At 33.8% G+C, this 24,266-nt stretch overlaps 1 long non-coding RNA gene across 1 annotated transcript in view; it reads right to left on the bottom strand.

Annotated features, from left to right (window-relative positions):
* Window positions 1-208: 208 nt before the first annotated feature.
* Window positions 209-24,266, bottom strand: part of LOC127553823 (uncharacterized) — a 47,954-nt gene continuing 23,896 nt past the window's right edge. Inside the window, exon 3 of the long non-coding RNA XR_007951828.1 lies at window positions 209-1,421. This is a non-coding gene — a long non-coding RNA (uncharacterized LOC127553823). The remainder of the gene's footprint in view (window positions 1,422-24,266) is intronic.

Genomic DNA, 24,266 nt, shown 5'->3' with positions numbered 1-24,266 from the left:
AATGTTTGATTTTTTCCTCCCTATTTTCTTTCAGATGTTTGTTGTATAGAATCTCAAAAGTTCTGTAAGTTCTGGTATGATTCATGCCTGAGGGGTTTTGCTGACAATTGACTTACTGTTCTCCTTTCTTCCAGAAGCTTTTGAGTGTAGGTCTGTGTGCCCCTGCACATGTTTTTCATTACATGGATTTCTAAGGAGAGAGAACACATTGGACTACGGCAGAATTTATTCATTTGTTTCTTGACAGGTTACATAGTGAAAAGACAACATAAATGCACCTTCCGATACATTTTCATGTACTAAAATACTTGTCAACACAGTATCAAATTCTTGACTCTGTTAGTTGCTTCCTTTTCTGTGATCCTCTCTTTTCTCTACATTTTCATGACATTCCTTTATCCTTATTTTGCTACTTGTCTGACCACTCCTTCTCTGTCTCTTTTGCTTGGCTCTGGATCTATGTCACACCCATTATGAACGGGGCTCTCTTTTCTTCTCTCATTATACTTTTTATAATATTTCATTTGGAAATCTAATCAGCTCTTTTGTTTTCATTTATCATCTCTAAGCAGATGACTCTCAAACCTACTTGTCTATTTCTCACTTCCCTCCCAATCTCCAGTTTGACCGGCAGCTCCAACTGCTTATTAGATAGTTTCAACAGATAGTTTCATAGATATCTTAAATTAAACTAAAACTTTACTCACACTTACTCCTTATCTCTCCAGTGTTCTTAACTTCCCTATTACTGTGGAGGCTATAATTATTTTCCCAACCCCGTAGACTCACAATTTGAGTTTTCACCCTTGATTCCTCACTCTAGCTGTCATATTCAATCAGTGGGGAACTCCTGTGGACTCAACCTTTCAATGTACCAATGTCCTTACTGCCTGAAAGACAAGTATGTTAATTTTTACCATCACCACTCTCAATATTTCTTCAATATTTTTAAGGGAGCTTAGGGATGCCATTCTGCCATTGGCTCCAGATCCCTCCAATCACATGTTCCTAATTGCAGGAGGTTAGCTGAATCTCAGTTCTATTTAGCCATTTAACAATTTCAATAGTTTTTCCAAAGGAACATTTATATTTACTTCAAAGGAATAGAAATAATAAACATACAAACATATGTCCCCCCCCAATATCTGGGATCATAAACCCCACCTTTGTCATTTTATACTCTTAGGAGTCAGAGGGGCTTAGGTTTACAGTTTAGCTTCATTCTTATGCAGCCCAGTTCCAATTTCCAAATGCAAACACCCCTCATCACAACCCCCAATTTAGGCTCAAATTCCAAGCTTGCTGGCTTCTTTGGTTTTCCTGTTTGGCTGCCTACACATCCAGCCTGGGAATCTTGCCTCCAAAGTTGCCATGGTTTGAATTTCCAGGTCCAGTGAGAATTCCACCACCTGCACCTAAAACTGAGCACAAAGTAAAGAGATTAGGCCAAAACCCTAGTTTTATTTCTTGGAGCCACAGGGTATAATGGGATGAGGGGAGGTAGCCCTTCTCCCCTCACCAGTTCAATTCTTGGTATTTCCCAACGTGACTGAACCTTTAACCTTTCTGAATGCCACAGGAAAAAGTCACCATCCAAGCCTGACAGTTTTATAAATTTAATCTGTTCCAGATATGCAACCAATGGATATGCTACATCCTCCCACTTGGTAGGGGAATACAGAATGTCCTCAAAACTACTTCCCCCATCTGTTATGGTGACATCTATCATATACTTCTTTTTTATCTTGTGACACTGTCATCAACTTGGTGTAAGCCACTTCAAGCCAAGACCATTACAATTGTCTGCCTTCAGTCTCTAACCATTCTAGTCCATTCTCTACACTCTCTACCCAATTCACTCAACTCTATTGCTTCTTAATACTTCCAAGTTAAAATATAAAATCTTTTATTTGATTTTCAAAGCTACATGTAACAAAATCACTTCCTACCTTTCCAGTCTTTTTATATCTTAGCCCCTTCAACATATTTTTTCTTCTGTGACATTGACCTCCTTGCTGTTCTTCACATGGAACTAGCCATTGTAATGCTTTCCCTCCTCATTTCCCAGTCTCCTGATTTCTCTGGATTATTTAAAATATCAGCTAAAGTTTTTTTTTTTTTATTTCATTAAAGTTATTTTTCATTTGCCTATTTATTTATTCATTTATTTGCTGAAGCAGTTGGGATTAAGTGATTTGCCCAGGGTCACAAGCTAGTTAGTGTTAAATGTCAGGTCCTCCTGACTTCAGGTCTAGTACTCTATCCACTGCACCACCTAGCTGCCCCTTGCCTAACTACTTCAAGTATAGTAGACTCTACTAGCTCCCAAAGGTATCCCATTCCACTTTTGGATATCACTAATAGAAAGTTTTTCTTATCTTCAGAAAGCATTCTATTTATAGCTTTGAAATATGCTTATATCTTGCAAGATGCCAACTTTGGATTATCCCCCCATCTGCCTCCCTCCAATTCTACTCATAAACTGCTGAATAGAATTGAAGGAAGTCACTCAATTGAGACAAAAGGTAGCATTACAAAATTGTACTATTTAATCTCAAATGGGACCTTATTTTAGCAAGACAATCCTTTTATTCCTTCCTGATTGAATCCATTTTCCACTCCTTACAGAGTCTGTTCCAATTTTTTTTCACCAAATCTCTTCCATTATCCTTTCCCCACCTTATGCCAGCTGAAAAGCTAATCTCACACTTTCCTGAGAAAATAGAAACCATCACTATAAGCTCTCTCCCTTTTTTTGTACCTCTCAAAAGTCCTTCACATTGTTCCTCCAATCCTCTCATCCTTTACTCTCTCATAAAAAATTGACACTACCCCTTGCCAAGGCTAGTCTCTTTGTATGTACCTTTCCAGTTTTATTTGCTTCTTAAGCTTTGTAATCCTTATCGGTTACACCCTTTTGAAGTCTTTGACAACTTTTTCTCCTTAATACTTTGTCCTTTCCAGTCTTTTATAATAAAGTTTTCTTTTGGTTCTCTTTCGATTTATTTGAATAATTTTCAGTCTTCTTTGCTGATTCGCCTTCCGTGTCAAAGTTTGGAACTTCAGAGGTTTCCCAAGATTTCTGTCTGGTCCCTGTTCTTTGTCCTCTTTAAACATTCATACACAGTCACTTTATCAGTCTCATGGATTTAATTATCACCTATCTGTGTCTAACTTCATTCTCTTTCCTGAACTCTATTCCAGCATCTCTATTTATTTGATATTTCAAATTGTGAATTTCATAAGCATCTCAAGCTTTATAATTTAAAAAAAACTCAGTATTTCCCCTCCAAATTAATCTTTTCTCCAAAATTTCCTGAAATAGTTTTATATGAAACACTATCCTTTCAGTCCTCTAAGTTGACAACCTCAGTGTTATCCTGGCTACTCTCTCAATCTGCATATCTAATCAATTTGCAAGTCTTTGCTGTTTCCATCTTCACAAAATCTTGTTTCTTCCAATTTCTTTTGTTTACACAAATAGAACTGCCCTATTTTAGGCTTTCTCACCTAGTGCTTAATAAATGCTACTTGACTTTCTTTTTTTATTTTTTTGTAGTAGTAAATTTATTTGTTTTTAATACATATTACTTTATGAATCATATTGGGAGAGGGAAATCAGAGCAAAAGGGAAAAACCTTAAGAGAGACCCCCCAAAAAAAAACACAGAAAAAAGAAGTGAACAAAGCATATTTTGATTTACATTCAGTCTCCTTAGTTCTTTTTCTAGATATAGATGGTATTTTCTGTCCAAAATTTATTGGAATTGCTTTGGATCACTGAACTACTGAGAAAAGAACCAAGCCTTTCATAGATGATCATTGAACATTCTTGCTGTTATCATATACAATGTATTCCTGGTTCTATTTTGTTTCACTTAGCATCAGTTCATGTAAATTTTTCTGGGCCTTTCTAAAATCAGCTTGTTCAGCATTTTAAATAGAACAATAATATTCCATTATCTTACTATACCACAACTTGTCAAGTGATTCCCCAACTGATGGACATCTACTCATTTTCCAATTTTTTGCTACCACAAAAAGAGGTGCTACAAACATTTTTTGCACCTGTGGGATCTCTTCCCTCCTTTATGATTACCTTGGGATACAGACCCAGTAATAGCACTGCTGGGTCAAAAAGTCTGTACAGTTTTATAGCCCTTTGGATATAGTTCCAAATTGCTTTCCAGAATAGTTGGATTATTTCACAACTTCACCAGCAATGCATTAGTGCCCCAGTTTTCCCACATCCCCTCTAACATTTATCATTTTCTTTTCCTGTCACCTTATTTAATCTGAGAGGTATGAGGTGGTACCTCAATATTGTTTTAATTTGCATTTCTCTAATCAATAGTGATTTAGAGCATTTTTTCATATAATTATAGATGGTTTTAATTTCATCATCTGAAAATAATCTATTCATATCCTTTGACCATTTATCAATTGGGGAATGACTTGTATTCTTATAAATTTGACACAGTTCTTTATATGTTTTAGAAATGAGACCTTTATCAGAAACATTAGCTGTAAAGATTTTTTTCCACAACTTTGCATTTTCCTTTTAATCTTGTTTCCGTTGGTTTTGTTTGTGCGAAAACCTTTTAATTTAATGTAATCATAGTTGTCCATTTTCCTTTTCATAACGTTCTCTAGTTCTTCTTTGATCATAAAGTCCTCCCTTCCCCAAGAGTCTGATAGGTAAATTACTCCTTGCTGTCCTAATTCGTTTATGGTATCATCCTTTATGCTCAAATCATGTACCCATTTTGACCTTATTTTAGTATGAGGTGTGAGATGGAGATCTATGCTGAGTTTCTGACATATTATTTTCCACTTTTCCTAGAAATTTTTGTCAAATAGTGAGCTCTTATTCCAGAAGCTGGAGTTTATAAAATATTAGATTACTATAGACCTTGATTGCTATTTGACTTACTACTGTAACAGGAACTATTCATTATAGCAAATGGATAAATTTTGAATGCTTCACTTACCTTGGCAGTATACTTTCTAGAAATGTACAAATTGATAATGAGATTGATACATGCATTGCCAGAGTTCAATAGTTGGAAGATTCTAAAGGAAAGTGTGGGAGAGAAGACATTTTAGACTGATTACCAAAGTAAAGTTCTACAGAGTTGTTATATAGCCATGAAACTGAATGGTATATATACCAGTGCCGTGCCAGGAAACTAAATCATTCCCATCTGATTTGTCTTAGAAAGATTCTGGAGATCATCTGGGAAGATAAGATAGTAGACACTGATGTCTTACTTTAACTAAACTGCTAACCATTCAAACTCTGTGGCAAAGAATGCAACTTTCAATGGGCTGGCTATGTTGTACAAATGTTAAATGTATGCCTGCCTACAAGAATATTTTATGAACTAACACAGAGCAAATGGCCATAAATAGAGATTTAAAGACATTCTCAAGATCTTTCTTAAATTTTGGAATTTATTGCATGACACAGACACTGGTACAGGACCACATGAATGGTGTGCCTTTATTAGAGAAGGTACTGTAGTCTACAAGCAAAGCAGAATTGAAGTAGGTAAAAAGAAATATGGGATATGAGAGAATCCAGCTTAAATGTTCAAATGGATTATCTGTATCCAATTTTTGTCTGATCATCACAGTGGGACACACCGTAACTTGACTGTTGGAGAGATGTCTTTTTGGCCCTCTTTGAGAACAAAGAACAACCAATCAAATATAATAGGATCTTAATTAGTCTTTTTGTTTCATGTCTATTTCTACTCCATCTATCCTCCATACAGCTGACATGATTTTCCATAAGGGCAAATCTCACCATATCATTTCTTTACCTAGTAAATTTAGATAACTTACTATTTATTTAAGAATCTAGTATAATTTCTTTAATTTAACTCACTTATACATGAGTTATATGTACAACTTGGACCTATTTCTTTCCTTCTTGCACTCGATAGTCCAGCCACAATTTTCCTATTGTTCCTCTCTTATAATGTTTTGTGATCCATCTTCTTGCCTTTGTAGTGGTTGTCTCATTTGTCTGTAGTGCAAGATTGATGTACTCTAGCACTATGTGGATTAGAATGTGAAAAGCAAGTGTTCTGGACTGGTTATTGCAACTCACCTGTTTCTAACTCATCTGATTAGTGTTCCATTTTCCTAACTTTTCTTTCTAAATATTCCTTTATCATTAGTTCTTCTCTCAGATTTATCTCTTTAGAGAAAAGAAAATCTCATTTCTTTAACCTTATGAAGGAAGAAAAAAGGGACAAAAGGTGGCTGAAGCCACTATACTCTGCAAAAAAGGGGATTAGGATATTTTCTCATATCTCTTCTTTGGCCCATGTTTATTCTTTGTAATTTTGTGATTTTATTTTGATAATTTTGCGGTGGTTATTTTTCTCATTCACATTGTCACAGTCATTTGATATCATTGGCATTTAAAAAGGATATATTACTTTTGTGACTCTCCTTGCCTTACTATATCAATTCATGCAATTCTTCCAAGTTTCTCTGTATTCATCATATTTGTCATTTCTTACAGCACTGTAATATTCCATCATATTCATCTACCTACTTTGCTTAGCTATTCTCTAGTCAATGGCTGTTTACAGTCAATTGTTATAAGGGGAAAAGTACTTCTATAAATAGTTTAGTATCTAGAGAATGTTTCTCTCCTATGGGTATTAGAGGGAATTGAACTCTTTAGTTCAGATTCCATGTTGGGAAACTAAAAAAAGTCATTTAACAGTAATCAAAGGGATGTCTATTTTGTTTTAATATGCCATGGCTATACAGGAACATTAAAAACAAAAACAACAATAACAAGTCAGCATTTATATAGTATGTACCATATAGGCGAGGTGCTAAGCATTTTACAAATGTGCTCTCATTTTAATCTCTCAATAACCTTGGGACATACATGCTTTATTATCCCCATTTTACAGTGGAGGAAATTGAGACAGAAAGAGGTTAAGTGAATTCACCAAAGCCACATAGTTATTCAGTTTCTGGAGCTGGAGTGGAATTCAGATCCTTTTAACTTCAGGCTTATCTCTATATACTACTTAGCTGCCACAATACAATGGCATCATGTTTGAAAAGCCCCAATTGCCCATGGTTGAGATTTTTTTTTTATGATTTTAGGTGACTTTGTTCCTTTTTTAAAAAAAGCTAATCTATAAAGATTAGGCAAGGAGGGAATGGAATCTGGTCTACCTGGGGTGTGGGGAAGGGAGTTGAATTGGTGAAAAAAGCTAGTAAATATCAGCCCCATCACATTAGGTAAATGCCTAATAGTGGAATCTCTGGGTCAAAAGGAGTGAACATTTTAGTCATTTTGCCTAATTCCAAATTATTTTCCAAAATAATTGAAATATTTACAGCTCCATTAACAATTCTCTTGTGTGCCTATCTCTCTCCAATTCTTCCACAATTCACTATTCCCATTTTTTATCATCTTTAATAATTTTCTGGGTATGAGGTAAAACTTTAGCATTATTTTGATTTGCATTTCTCTTCTTATTAATAACTTGCAACATTTTTTCATATGGTTAGTAATAGTTTTGAGAACTTCATTTACAGTCTTTGGTCACTTATCTACTGAGGAATAGCTTTTGGTCATATGTATGTATAAGTTATATATATACGTATGTATATATACATATGTGTATGTGCATAAGCATGTATGTATATATGCATAAATGTGTTAATTGTCAGCATATCTTACATATCAAATCCTTATGTGCACAATTTTTGTGATTTTTTTCTTGATTCAATTGTTTCTTCTTAATCTGGATGGAATTACTTTGGTTTATAGGAAACCTTTTGAATTTATGGATTCAAAATTTTTATCTTTTTAAATTGTCTCTTTCTTGGACTAAAACTATTATATCAATATTTTTAAAGGTGTATGATATGCTTTTCTTTTACAATTTTTATGGTATGATTTTTAATATTAGGTTTAAATATCCATTTTGAATTTATTATGAAAAATGAAAAAAATATATATTTGCAAATATATCAAAATAGCTTAAGCTATTTTCCCAACCATTTTCATTAAATAGGGACTTCTTTCTTAAGTAATTTATATTTTCAGATTTATTGAACACTGGGTTATTTGCTATTGCCATTTAGTCATTTCAGAAATGTCCAATTCTTTATGACCCATTTGGGGTCGTCCCAGAGAAGTTACCGAAATGGCTTGCCATTTCCTTCTCTAATTCATTTGAGAAACCAAGGTAAGCAGGGTTAAGGTACTTGCCTTTGGTCACATAGATAACATATGTCTGAGGTCACATATGAACTCAGGAAGATGAGTCTTTCTGACTTCAGGACTGACAGTTAATATCTTCAAGTTTATTGAACATTTGGTTATCGAGTTCCATTAAATATGACTCTTGCTTATTTAGTTTGTTCCATCCACTTTTCTATATTTAATAAATAGCAAATGAGCAGTTTTAAAGTCTCATATTGTTTTAGTTAAACAGCCAATTAACCTAGCTCACTCACATAGTAGAGAATGGAGAACATTTATATATTAAGGTATGCTCCAAAGTCCTTTCAGGAAACCTCCATGTTAAGCACATCCAGAACAAACCCCATTTGTTAAATTCTCTTTAAAGATCATTTAAATGTTGGATTTTATAAATGTTTTGTGTGGTTTGGTAGGTAGATTAATCCTCAAATATTCTATGAATTTTATAGTTATTTGAATATTTTTTTTATTTTTGACTTTTGCATTTTATTATTTTTGTAGAAATCTATCAACTTTCAATATAACAAGACAGAAAGCTGAGGACATTTCTCCTATCCTCATGCCCTCTTAAACCTTTCCAAGGTAAGACTTATAAATAATACAGCAATTTCAACTGTCTTTACAATCGATATAATACTGGAACCCAAATGAGGTTAAAACTCCATTAAATATCTATAGAGATGGCTAATAATTCCTAACTTCTGTTGTGTTTACTTAGCATTCCTTCCTCTATTCTCCACCAGACTTCAGCAGTAAAGCTGCACAAGCATACCCACAAACTGGCAACAAAACAAAACGAAACCAATCCCCCCCCCAAAAAAAAAACAGACAAGTTGCCCCAAACCCTCAACCATATCCCTCCATTTTCTTAGTGTCAATGAAAACCAAATGACTCCAAATGCGGTTCCCCTGACTGGGAAAATATCCTGGGAGCTCACTTTGCTGCAATAGAGTTCAGGGAAAGAACTGAGATATAGACAGAATAGGGCAAAACACATATATGTGGCTCTATAGATTTCCACTAAGCCTGAAAGAAGAAGCCTGGTAACCAGCTGGAGCCAATTCTGTCTCTCTCTTAGAAGTCACTTGATTAAAGGTTTTGATAAAGGCCTCATTTCCAAAATATATAGAGAATTGACTCTAATTTATAAGATATTAAGCCATTCTCCAATTGATAAATGGTCAAAGGATATGAACAGACAATTTTCAGCTGATGAAATTGAAACTATTTCTACTCAAATGAAAGGGTGTTCCGAATCACTATTGATCAGAGAAATGCAAATTAAGACAACTCTGAGACTACACTCCTGTCAGATTGGTTAGGATGACAGGAAAAGATAATACTGAATGTTGGAGGGGATGTGGGAAAACCGGGACACTGATACATTGTTGGTGGAATTGTGAATGCATCCAGCCATTCTGGAGAGCAATTTGGAACTATGCTCAAAAAGTTATCAAACCCTTTGCTCCAGCACTGCTACTACTGGGCTTATATCCCAAAGAGATCTTAAAGAAGGGAAATTTTTGTGGTAGCCCTTTTTGTAGTGATTAGAGATTGGAAATTGAATGGATGCCCATCAATTAAAGAATGGCTGAGTAAATTGTGGTATATGAATGTTATGGAATATTATTGTTCTGTAAGAAATGACCAGCAGGATGAATACAGAGAGGCTTGGAAAGACTTACATAAACTGATGCTGAGTGAAATGAGCAGAACCATGAGATCATTATATACTTCAACAACAATACTATATGAGGATAAATTCCGATGTGTTAGAGTTCAAATGGTGTATTGATTAGTTCTACTTAGTACCTTGTTTCAGGTTCTGCCCAAAACATCTTCTTGTAAGATTAGATCAACTCTAATTAGTTAGCAGTTAGTAAGGATTCCAACACTGATGGAAGTGGATATTTTCGGCAATGAGAAGATCCAATTCAGTTCTAATTGATCAATGATGAACAGAACCAGCTACACCCAGAGAAAGAACACTAAGAAATTCATTTCCCAGAATGTGGACTGCTTGCATTTTTGTTTTTCTTTCCAGGTTATTTTTACCTGTCTGAATCCAATTTTTCTTGTGCAACAAGAGAACTATACAAATATATATTTAAGATATACTTTAACATGTTTAACATGTATGAGACTGCTTGCCATCTCAGGGGTGGAAGGGGGAAGGTGGAAGGAAGAAAGGGAAAAGTGGAACAGAGGTGAGTGCAAGGGACAATGTTGAAAAATCACCCATGCATATGTTCTATCAATAAAAAGCTATAATCAAAAAAATTTTTAAATAAGAAAAATAATGTAAAAAAAGAAGTCACTTGAAGAAGAGACTAAGTGAAACATGAATTCCCATCATGGAATAAGATTGAAATAGCTTTAAGGTTTAGCATCCAGGTAAATTGTTATCAAAGGGGAATGAATCGGAAAATGAACAATAGGAGCATATGGGGGAAAAGACTGAAATTACTTTTAAAAATCTCAGGAAAAATAAAATTCAAAGATTTTGAGAATAAGCAGATAAACCAACGGGGAAAGATATAATAACTGATCAACTAAATAACTCCAGATATCTAGGAATAATTATTGCAAAACAAAGGAGAATGAATCAATACTCAAAGATGAAGAGGATCCTGTAAATTCCCAAGAGAACAAAAAACCACAACCAGATATTCCTTAATGATTTAAAAGAAAAATTAAAAAGCAGAATCCAGAAAACACACAGAGAGGAAGCATTAGAGTTTAGCAATCTTTCTTCTTTCTATCCTCAACAAAGATCTAGAGAATGCACATGATTGAATTCTCACTGGAAAAGCCAAGAAGAAGTCAGAGTAAGTTATTTTTCTAATTCTTGATGGCTTAGGGAGAGGGGTCTGCATACATTAGAGTGAAGATATGTCCAGGAGCACACTCGGTAGGATGCATTCCAGGACAAGGAGAGAACCAAGACTGGGCACTAAAGTAGGAAGTATTGAGCCACAAAAATCCCAAGAGATCCCTGATCAAACATTGGCTGCTGAGACCAGTACCTTCTGGTAACTGTCACCCACATTTAGATCTTGGAACTATGATGGAGAGAGAGAGAAATGGTTATGAGTGCTGGCCTTGTGTTCTAAGTATGGATTAAGTTAAGAAAAGGATAGTTATGAGGTTCTTTTTCCAGGAGTAGAATATAGCATCCTAAAGAGAAGCCAGCAGTTCAGTCATTGTGAAACTATAGAGTTTTCTCATGATTCAATAGCAGATGAGACAAGTATCAGTCTATTTAAACTCCTAAGCAGAAAAATGTTGATTGAAATCGAGAACCTACAGAATTCAGTCCAAAGAACCTCCCCTCCCCCTGTCATACCATTTTGGTGGCTCTGAAAGTTTTCAGGTAACTACAGTTGCTGTGAAAGCAGCAAAAGGAGAGAAGCTCAGGCTAGATTTCCTTCCATGCCCTTCCATACCCCCCTGAAGTGTGCAGAACCAAATATTAACAAGAAAGTCCAAAGTTGAGAAAACTGGAAGGATGAGAAAATGAAAAAAATGCAGTTGGGACATATAAGTCCAAGTGTTAAAGGAAGAATTTTATTTTATTTTTCATCCACTGCAACTGAACCATTGCCAGGCTTCTTTTAAAAATTATTATTTTTGTTTATTAAAAAAAACAGAATAGAAAAGAGAAAGACAGAAAAGGAAAATAAAACAGAACAGAACAGAACTTTGTCATATGCTCAGCAGAACATCACAGACGATTCAAATATATAACAATAAATTTCCAGTTCAAAAAAGGATATATAATAGTAGAAGAAATTATATTTACTAGTATCCATCTTTTCTTTGCTTCCTTGAAGGTTGTATTTTTGTTCTTTATTCTTTTTTCCCCTTTCATCCTCCCCATCTCTTCCAAGCAGGTTATGGTTAAACACATATATTTATCTATATATAAATATAGATATATGCACACATATGTATATACACATAAACACTTCCACCCAAAATACACACACACACACACACACACACACACATATATATATATGTAGATATACATTTACATTAATATCCACTTACAGACACACAATACACATATTTATATGCACACAGAGAGCAACATGCATACATTTCTATATATAGTAAAACATACACACATATATACAAATGCATTAACCCATATATAAACATGCATCTAAAATAATATTAGTACAGCTCACATATAATGTAGATTTCTCTCTTGAATGAATCTTTAAGTTTGACTTTGTTTAAAATAACCATATGATCAACGTATTGACCGATTAAACAATTCCTTCTGATCCCATTAACTTCTCAAACCTCTCCAAAATAGACATTATATACCAATGATTAATCAACTTTAGTAGTCTCCAAGGTTAAGAAGGTTAAGAAAGTATGAATTGATGCCTACCTTGAAATCACTCAACACTCTCCCCCCACCTCCCAAACCATTCTATTGATACAGATGCCACACTAACTAACCCAAGGACCTGATCAACAAACTGTGACAAAACCCAATCCTAAACCCCAAACCCCTTTCGTTCTTCCTTGTGCTTTGGAGATTCTAGTTCTAGATTGCAGAAACTTTCTGGAGTTCTACAGATGCTGCTGCTGCAGTAGCAGCAGGAGCAGTGTTTGCTGCAAAGAAAATCTCTGCAGAAGAGAGGAATAGAGGGAAAGGGAAAGGACACATATTTAACTTTGAAATAGAGCTCAGTCTCACAATCCATCTCACTCTCCTCCTAGAGCCTCAGAGACTCCCAATTACAGTAAACAATTCTGGAGCACCAAGAATAGGAAAAGAAGTTGGAAAGAACACTACAACAGGCATTGTGCATGAGTATATGGAGGGAAGCTGTGTGGCACTCTATTATCCTGAAAAGAGCTCAGCATTCAATTGCTTTCAATTCTTTTCCCCCAAAAGTCACCTGCTCATTGTGGGAAGAGGCAGAAATTCTTTGAGATTCAACCCCAAGTGAAATCAGATCAGATCAGAGATCTGATCAGAGAGGTAAGAGCCAGAAAGGGAACAATAGAAGAAAATTGAGGGGGGAGGAAGAAATTATTAGAGATCTCAGGAAGAAGAAAACTTGAATATCTTGAATATAAGCAGAAATATAAATAGGGAAAATATTAACAGTAAAAGCAACCATGATCTCCAGGTTGTATGCTGAAAGATGAAATGACAGAGGATACAAAGTCTGTGCTTTTGAGCATTTCAATTTATTAAGAAATGCAAGCCAACAAATTGGAACCAATAGCCTTCCTCAGCTTTGACACTGGGCTTTGAATATAGGGGGAGAGAGACATTAAAATATACACTAAAATAATTAATCAAAGACAATTTTTAAAGAAAAGAAAACAAAACATTTGGCAATCTGAATTCTAATTGGATGAAAGATTAGGGACTTTCCAACTTGGAAGGAATGGGGAGAGTGAACAGATGCAATTCCCTGAAATCAGAAAAAGATCTGTCCTCCCTCTCTCTGCCCATCAATTGTCTGTAAACAATCAAAGTAACATGGAAACAATAATCAGTATAGAATCAGTTTGTTTGAGAATGTAGAAGTGTGAGAAAAAATCTTTGGATTTGACTAGGTTTCTGGTCAACATAACCTAGGACTTAACTTAAGAGTCTCTAAGCAGCAGGTAGAGGTGGTTCAGCTATTCAACCACACAGGGCTAGGTTCAAACAATGCAATAAAGTTTTTCCCCAATTTCCACAACTGAATAAAGTTTTCTCACAAAATAGAAATTAGACTAGACCCATAATAGAAAGGTAATTGAGCTAGCTGTGGAATTGTCACAAGATAGTCAGGGAAGCTGTCAATTTCCATTACTATGTGCTGCTCCAATCCCTCAACTCTCTTAATATTCAGTAGGCATAAATTAAAAGATACTGTAAAACAAAGGAAAATGATTTAATAATTGATGAGACTGAAGATTATTTGGAATTTCATACAAACATGGAAGCAAAACATATGGTTCCTTAGTGTTTTAAAAGAAAAATGAGAATTGTGGGAGTAAAAATTATCACTAAGACAGCAAAACTAATTGGAAGAATAGAAAAATTGGAATCTTCATGAGAAGTCTTACCAAAGAAACAAAATAGAAAGCATTGTATTAGGAATGAAAAATACATTGAAGTAAAGATTGATCAAGAAAACAAGAAGAAAAACTCTAACATTAAAATTAAATATGACAACAACAACAATAATAAGTAAATATAGTGCTTACTATGTGCCAGACATTGTACAATTATTATCTCATTTGATTCTCACAACAACCCTGAGAGGCAGGTGCTGTTATTACTCCATTTTACAGAAGAAGAAACTGAGGCAAACAGAGTCACTTAGCTGCCTTTTAGGTAAACAGAGGTTAAGTGCCCAAGGTCATATAGCTAAATGTCAGAAGCCATATTTGAATTCATGTCTTCCAGAGCCCACTGCTCTATTCACAATATAGCATAGCATCTAAATTCTTAGAGGAAATGTTAAATAAATTACAAGAAGAAGTAAACGTTAAAATATAATAGTAGAGGATTTACCCCTCTCAGATCTAGACAAGTTGAACAGAAAATTAACAAGAAAGACTTTGACATGAATAGAATTTTAGAAAACATTAGATATGATTGACTTCTAGATAATGTTGATTGGGAATACAAAAGATGTATATCTATTTGTCAGTTATGCATGGCAAATTCACAAAAAATTATCATGTACTAGGAAATAAAAACTTCATGAATAAATGTAGAAAAGCAGAAATATAAAAATAATCTTTTACTCACCATAATAAATAAAAATTATATTCAATAAAAGGCTTTGAAGGAAACTAGAACTGGAAATTATTTTCATCCTAAAGAACAGGTAGGTCAAACAACAAATTATAGGAACAATCAAGAAATTTCTTTAAAGACAATGACAAATCAGTACTTGGGGAAAATTTATAGATCTAATTCTTTCATTAATAAACAATAAGGGTAATAGAACAATGAATTAGGCATTAATCTTTTAAAAAGCCTAGAAAACAAAACAAAACAAACAAAAAAACCCTAAAACCCCCATTAAAGCCAAAATAGCAATGTCAAAAATCAAAGAAGAATTTAACAAAATTGAAAATTCTAAAAAATTCAATAATATATTAAACTAGGAACAGTTTTGAAAACATCTAGTAAAAAGGAGAGCTGTGTGACCTAAGTGGGATCAATAAGTTTAATACTGGGGGAGAAGGGAAGGAAGGCAAGAAAAAGAAAAGTATAATCTGGGGATATTAGGATGGCAGGAAATACAGAATTAGTAATTTTAACCGTAAATGTGAATGGGATGAATTCTCCCATAAAGAGGAAACAGATAGCAGACTGGATCAAAAGTCAGAACCCTACAATCTGTTGTTTACAGGAAACACATTTAAAACAGGGAGATACATACAGAGTAAAGGTAAAAGGCTGGAGCAGAATCTATTGTGCTTCAGGGGAAGTCAAAAAAGCAGGGGTAGCCATCCTTATCTCAGATCAAGCAAAAGCAAAGATTGATCTAATTAAAAGAGATGAGGAAGGAAACTGTCTTGCTAAAGGGTCCTATAGACAATGAAGCAATATCAGTATTAAACCTATATATAAAAAAAAAAAAAACCATCTAGTAAAGTAGGCCATTAGCTAATTTAATTCTTAAAAAGAAAGAAAAAATCAAATCGCTAGTATAAAAAATGAAAAAGGTGAATTCACCATTAACAAAGAAGCAATTATTAGGTGACATTTTGATCAACTATATGCCAACAATATTATTACAGAGAACATTTCTAAAACTATATCAAATAATAGTGGGGAAAGATATACCTTTGCTTTGCTATTAATTGTGATACTTCTAGCATAAGCGCATTTCATATGATGCCTGCCATGTGTTTGGAGATTTTGTATAATAACAAGAAAAATCCCTTTTATAATGAATATTTTGTGGGACGGGAGAGAACTAGCATAAATAAGTGTTGTACTTTGCCAAAGGCTATTTTTGCATCTATTGAGAAAATCATGTAGCTTGGGATGGTTTTATTTTTAATGTAATTAATTGTCTATTGTTTTCCTAATGTTGAACCACTTTGGCCACCTTGGTGTAAGTCTAAGTTAGCTAATAAAGAATGATTTCTTGATTGAAAGCATTTTATTAAAATTTTTGCATGGTATTCATTAATAATATTGGTTTATACTTCTCTTTTGTTTTATTTCCCCTGATTTAGTTATTAAATTATATCTGTCTCAAATAAGGAAAATACTAATATCATAAAATAAAATATTAAAAAAAGGAAAATACTAATATCTTTTCTAATTATTTGAGATTTAAAAAAAATTTTTGTTTTCAATTTTTAAAAACTTTTATAGTTATTCATCTGTGAAATTTTCAGGAGTAAAAGTTCTCAACTACTTATTCATCTACTTACTCACCCACATATATACTTTGAGAGTTTCTGAGACTGGCTTATCTCTATTTGCTTTTCCTTTACTTTGGACATTTTCTATTTGAGAACATTTTTCTATTTCTTTTTTTTTATTCTCAATTTTGTCAGCATATAACTATGCATAGAATTATTTTTATTCCTCCTGTTTGGATTTTTAAAAAATTGTTCATTGTTTACCTGTTTCTGCTTTCTTTACTTTTCATTGTCAAAATATTAGGAGACACCCCAATTTTCCATAGTTAAGATCCAGTAAGCAGGTTGGTGCTGCAATCCTGTTCCTATCACTCTAATTCTGGTTCTGTAATCTGCTGAATGATCACAAGGCTCAAAGACTCTAATGACTTGAGACAATCACAGGATTCAATGATTCCAATAATTTCGTTCCCACAGGACCCAAGAATACCTGTGTTGTCCCAAAAAATGTCAACCATGGGGACTGTTTACTCAAGATTGTATTGGGACCCATCTTCTTGTGATTTTTACATATAAAAGTCCTAAACCTCCCATAAGCCATAAGCCTTTCTTCTTAGGAAGGTGGACTTTCACTTTCAAGCATTTTACTCACTTTGAAATTAAACTTATGTTTGATTCCTGTCTCTTTTGCCTCTAATGTGCTTTGTTTGATTTCTTCCACTCAAGTTAGAGACCGATTCCAATTCAGTTGACATCATCATATCTTAGAAGTGAAACCTTTATTAAAGAAACTTTCTGCAAACATTTTTCTCTACTCACCTTCTTCTCTTCTAATATTAGCTGCATTATTGTTTCAAATTTTAAAAAATTTCCAGTCAGAATTGTCCATTTTATTTTTTGTGATTCTTTCAGTCTCTTGTTTAGTGCATAAATTCTTCCCCATCCTTAGTTTTAATAGGTATTTTCTTATTTATTTTTCTAATTTGTTTACAAAGTTTCCATTTATGGCTAAATTATATTTTTTGGACATTTCATTTGGAGTTTTTTTGGACATAAGGTATGAAATGTTGGCTTATAACTAGGTGATAGTCAATTTTTCCTAGACTTATGAGGGTTTAGTTTCTTTTTTTTTTTTTTTTTATTCTCTATTCTTTTTTTTTTTAATTTATTTTTTTATTTATTTTTTTTTATTTTTTAAAATTTTTTATTTAATAATTACATTATATTGACACTCATTTCTGTTCCGATTTTTTTTTCCCCTCCCTCCCTCCACCCCCTCCCCTAGATGGCAAGCAGTCCTTTATATGTTGGATATGTTGCAGTATATCCTAGATACAATATATGTTTGCAGAACCGAACAGTTCTCTTGTTGCGTAGGGAGAATTGGATTCAGAAGGTATAAATAATCCGGGAAGAAAAACAAAAATGCAGATAGTTCACATTCGTTTCCCAGTGTTCTTTCTTTGGGTGTAGCTGCTTTTGTCCGTCATTTATCAATTGAAACTCAGGTCTCTTTGTCAAAGAAATCCACTTCCATCAAAATATGTCCTCATACAATATCGTTGTCGAAGTGTATAATGATCTCCTGGTTCTGCTCATTTCACTTAGCATCAGTTCATGTAGGTCTCTCCAAGCCTCTCTGTATTCATCCTGCTGGTCATTTCTTACAGAACAATAATATTCCATAACATTCATATACCACAATTTACCCAGCCATTCTCCAATTGATGGGCATCCATTCATTTTCCAAGGGTTTAGTTTCTAAACAGAATTATGAAACTTAAATTAGAGAAATGAAACTGAAACCTGAGAAATGAAATCTAAAGGTTAGACTGAAGTAGAACAAAGGAAACAAAACTTATAGAAGGAATCCATAAATTAGAATGAGAAATGTTCTATGAGATGTAATCAGAGGTGGGGGACTCACATTCATATAGACTGCAGGGGTCCTCAAACTTTTAAAATAGGGGGCCAGTTCACTGTCCCTCAGACTGTTGGAGGGCCGGACTATAGTAAAAACAAAAACTTTGTTTTGTGGGCCTTTAAATAAAGAAACTTCACAGCTTTGGGTAAGAGGATAAACGTCCTCAGCTGCTGCATCTGGCCCATGGGCCTTAGTTTGAGGACCCCTGAATAGAGGAATTAGGCACTCTGGATAGACTGTAACCTCTGTGATACTCAGTCAATGGGGAATCAGAGGAGGGACTTGTGTTTTTGAGACAGGTATAAAAAGGCATGCTTTGGTGATTCTAAGATGTGCCTATTTCCAGACATCTGGTCTAGCAAGATTGTTAATAAAAATACTTTCCTGGCTTCATCAGTGGATCTGAGAATTCATGGTAACATGCTTGTCTCTTACATCTTCCTGCTGAATTTTATTAGTAATATCTAGAGATGCTTATGATTGATGTGGGTTTATTTTCTATCCTGTGATTTTCCTGAAATACTTAATTTTCAATCTTTTTAAAGCTTACTCTGTAGAATTCTATCACCTAGAAAAAAATAAACATTTTGTTACCTTTGCCTGTTATTCCTTCAGTTGCTTTTGCTTGTCTTTTGTTACAAATTATCACTATAGAGTAATAATGTTTACATTCTTATGTTACATTGTCAAACATACTTATATTACCTCTGATCTTATTGTAAAGGCCTCTTTCCAATGTGTTCTAGTTCCAATATATTCGAGTTCTATATTCTTATATTTTATAAGGTCCTCTATTCACCAAATATTGGATTATTTACTTTCATTTTGCTGTATTTATGCATAGATGTCTGAACTTGTTTATTAGATCTGGAGATCATATTTTTTTCTATTGTTAATGTTTTTTCTATGGATTTGTCTGATTATGTTCAGCTTTTTAAAATTTTCTTCTATGTATTTTTAGTCTTCTTATTTTCTATTCTTGTTTATTTTCTATTTCCTCTTTGATGGGGCTTATAGGCTGGGTTTGAAATCATCCCAGCCTATTTTCACCCTGGGCAATTCACAATTCTCTAGGCTTGATCTTTGATACTTAAAAGAGGGACAGAACTGGCCCCAGCTCATACTGAGCTCTTTCCTTTAGACATAGTGGAATGCTGTACAGGATCTAAATGATGTTCTATCCTGATAACGTATCCCACTCCTTTTTTTCTCAGTTCTCTGGCACAATACAGATAGTTCAGAGCTTTACAGAGATGGTACTACAAGGTTGTGGCCCTTGACAGGCTTGTGCTCTGATGGACTATGGCTGTCAGCCATTGTCATGACTCAAGCAAATTTCCATAGCTTGGAGCTACAGTTTCCAAAGGATCCAGAAAGAGAGAGAAAGGACTGAGGCATGGGTGTGCTTTCTTGGAAGCCTGGGCTCATTCCTTGGATCTTCTAGTACATCCCTACATGTAACATTGGAGATGAAGAAGGGGTGCTGAGTAAGCTTAAATTCAGGGTCAGTGAGTGTCAGCTTGATGATTTGGGCTTTTTAAAAATCTTCTTTTGGGTTCTGAGTAGTCCAGGATATACAGACAGTTGAAGTTGCTTTATCTTTAGTGTATAATTTCTGTTTTGAAGAGGACTGATAGGTCAGAGGAGTCAGAAAAAAATGTTTTGTTTTCCATCTCATTGCTCAAATGACCCAGAAATACTCAAATTAGTCTGAAGCTCCTCAAATACAGGAGTGTTCACTTTTCATTGGCCTAATTCCCAGCCCCAGAAGACTTCTCAGTAGACAGAATTGGCCCCACCTTTGGGTCTGATGGCCTGAGGCAGTTCCCACCACACACACACATCCTCACCCTCCCACCCCCATTCCCCACATTGGCTTCCTGCCTCAATTCCCTTACTTTTTTTTTTTTTTTTCTGGCTATGCACTGATGTAGTTCAGCATGCTCCCTTCTCTGGTAGAATATTCTTTCTCTTTCCTGCTTGTTGCAATGGAAAGGTTTGGTGAGAGCAGGGACAAAGTGTGCTAATAAATAATGCAACTGAAGCAAGAAAATTCCTAAGTTGAAATCAGAGCACAAGGCTGTGGGTTTGGTTTTGAAGCAATCTCTAAGAACTGGGGCTATAGAGAAAAAGGTACTGAAAAAGTAAGTTAGTTATTAGAATTAGCATTGTCTGATATTAAGTTATCAGGCTTCTTGTTGTTTTTATCTGTTCAGAGGGAATTTTGAAATTTCATGAGGAGTGGAGGAAATCTCTAATTCTCCATTCCTACAAATGACCTGAACTCTAAAGACATAGACTCTTTATGAATGCTTACTATAGAAGGGTTGATAAAGCAAATTCAACTCTTCCTAGAAAAGTAGTTTTAAACTTTTTTTTTTTTTTGTATCATGAACCCCATTGGTAATCCAGTGAAATTTATGGACCATTTCTCAGAATAATGTTCTTAAATGCATAAAACAAAATTCAAATGACTAAAAAGAAAATCACTTAATTACAGTTACCAAAAAATATTTGTTAAAGTTCATCAACTTAGTACCTTTGAGAACTCTCAGGATAGAGATGGTTAAATGGTTGTACAACTAGTCAGAAAGAGATTACAGATGACTTCTCTGGCACTGGTGGAAACTGGAAGTTATTGGTAACTAAATTATCTATAAGTAGTTCTGAGTTGCAGTTCCAGAATGATTGGTCTCAAGGGAGCAGGGGTGCTGTTCAAGCCCAAGGGCAGAATTTGTACTTGAAGGTGAAAGGGAATAGAAGCTTTTCTTGGCTAAAGACCAAGCACACACCAAGAAAGCAATAATCACACCTCTTCTTGCTTCACACTAACTCAGAAATGCCTAAAACTTGCTGTTTCCTAGAACTAATTCTGAAAACATCAGCAAAAAAGTGGTAAAGCTTGGCACAGTGCCTCCTCACCCCCAAGTAATTCATGACTAACCAACTTAGCATAAAGTTCAAAGTCAAGAAATAGGATGGGAAAATGAATAAACAAAACAAAACCAAATAAAACTTGACCACAAAAGACAACTATGTGGAAGACCAAGTCATTCATAAACTTAGAAGAAGATAACAATGTAAAAACAACTATAAGAAAAGGCTCAAAGAAAATGCTAACTGGACTTAGGGTCAGCAAGAATTTTTGAAAAGAGTTAGGTTGAACTTAAGGAAAAATCAGGCATTTTCATAACATAGTAGAATAGAAAAAAAAAGATAAGTGCAAATAAAACTGCAAATCTCTTATGTACAACTTGCTGTTCCTTTTAAATATGTGATAAAGTTATCATGTTACATTTTTATCCCTCTTTTTTTCCTTCCCACAGGTAGTAGTGTCTTTCTTCATAGGTCCTTTATAGTTAATTTGGAGATTTATAATAGTTAAAATAACTTATTCACTCAAAGTTGTTCTTAAAGCAATATTGGTGTTATTGGATACAATATTCGATTGGTTTTGCTCATTTTGAGCTTCCTTATTTCATGTAAGTCTACCCATGTTTTTCTAAGATTATCAAGCTCATTATCTCTTAAAGCATAGTAGTATTCTATCACAATCATAAACCACTACTTGTTCAGCCATTCCTCAATTGATGGACATCCCTGCCATTTCCAGCTCCTTGCTACCACAAAGAACACTGCTATAAATATTTTTCATTCTTTTAAGCCTTTCTACTTCACTTCCTCCTAGTTAAGTAGGATCCAAAAATTTCCTCCCCTTCCCTTATTTTAAGCAACATTCTTTTGTGTTCTTTTTCTTTGAAAAAAAAAATCCTTTCTATTGTGAATTCAATAATTAACAATAATCAAATATCTCAAAACACCAAGAACATGGAAGAGTACTATACAAGAAAGTGTGAACTTATCATATACTACTTTTTAAAGTTTTAATGGGGTAGTAATAAACTAATCTATTTTTCCACCCTTCTTTCTGTATAACTTTTAAAGTGTTTTATTGATTCTCTTTTATTTTCATATCTATTACCAACAAACCCTCAAATATAATATAAAAATAATACCAAAAATGTCATCATAGGGGATTGAAATGTTAATGTAGGAAACCAAATATTACTGGAATAACAAGCAAGTTATTTTTGTATATGTGTATAGACAAACATATATGCCTATATATATTTATGTGTATATACACAAATGAAGCAGAATAGAGGCTGAGTTTTGTCAAGATAACTCACAGGTAATAACAAACCCTCTTTTTCAACAATTCAAAAAGCAATTCTGCATATGGATACCACCCAGATGAGCAATATCAGAATCAGATTGATTGCACACTTTGCAAGCCAAGATGAAAAAGCTTTACATAGTTAAAACAAGACCTAGAGCTGATTGTAGATCAGATCATGAATTTATTACAAAATTAAGACTTAAATTGAAGAAAGGGAAAACCATCAGATCATACAAGTACAATTTAAATAATATCCCAAATGAAAATGAAGTAGAGGTGATGAATAGATTTAAGGGATTAGATCCAGTATATAGAATGCATAAAGAAGTTCATAATATTGTATAGGAATCAGCAACAAAGAAAATGTTCCAAAGAAAAAAAAGAGGAAGGAAGCACAACGATTGTCTGATGAGGCTTTACAAATTGACTAAGGAAAGAAAGAAAGGGAGAGATGAAGGAGAAAGGGAAAGACACACACACACACACACACATATATATATATATGATTGAATGCAGAATTCCAGAGTATAGCAGAGATAAGATTTTCTTAAATCTGAAAAGAAATAGAAAAAAATCCAATAGAATGGGAAAGACAAGAGATCCTTCAAGAAAAGATCTTAAAGGAATCATCACAGATATCAAAGGAACATTTCATGGAAAAATGAGCATGATGAAAGACAGAAAGAGTAAGGACTTAATAGAAATAGAAAGAATTAAGAAAAGTTATCAAGTCAATAGTCAAAGAGGAAAAAAATCTAAATCATGAATAAGAAAAATTCTCAACAGATGGGCAAATTTGATGAAAAAAGGAAAATGATTTATGTTGAAGGAACTGTGAGAAGTGAGATATATTAGTTTACTGTTGCCATTCTACCCAAAGAAATATAAACAAACACATATGTATATATAAAATACATTATATAAAATACATATCAATATATTAATATAACACACAAATAATATTTATAGTAATATAAATGTAGGTAGTAGATATTACATACAACATATAAATGTTGTATATATATATGAATATATATATAGGCATATATGTTTATATATACACATATGCAAAATTATTGATCTTAATAAATTATAAACATATGTATATAATTATTTCAATAATGTAGAGAGTGCCTAGAGAGCAATTTCCTCACTACTTAGAACTAAAGTACTAGTGCAGATTACTTTCTCTACTTATAGTTTTAGTGAACAGTTTGAGAAGGTAGTCCACTTGTCAATGGTTATACAATTAGTATGAATTAGAGGCAACGATTGAATCTAATCTTTCTAACTCTAAAGACAGTTCTTTCTCCACTTTACTATGATGTCTCATCTTAAATCTACACAATAGAATGGGATTCCATTATGTATAAGAGATTAAAAAAATATTAACACGTAGCTCCCCAAAAGAAGACTTATAAACTATAAACCAATACATGAAAGGTTAAAACAAATAACTAATTTTCCATATATCTTTCTTTCCTTTGCCCATTCTTTAAAAAATTAAAAAAAATTCATCAAATTGGACTTGGCTTTTTTCAACAATGAAGTAATTCAGG

The sequence above is a fragment of the Antechinus flavipes genome, chromosome 3, assembly GCF_016432865.1.
Source record: "Antechinus flavipes isolate AdamAnt ecotype Samford, QLD, Australia chromosome 3, AdamAnt_v2, whole genome shotgun sequence".
Classification (NCBI taxonomy): domain Eukaryota; kingdom Metazoa; phylum Chordata; class Mammalia; order Dasyuromorphia; family Dasyuridae; genus Antechinus; species Antechinus flavipes.
Note: the sequence above shows the minus strand (reverse complement) of the source record. Positions and strands in the feature narration are given on the sequence as shown.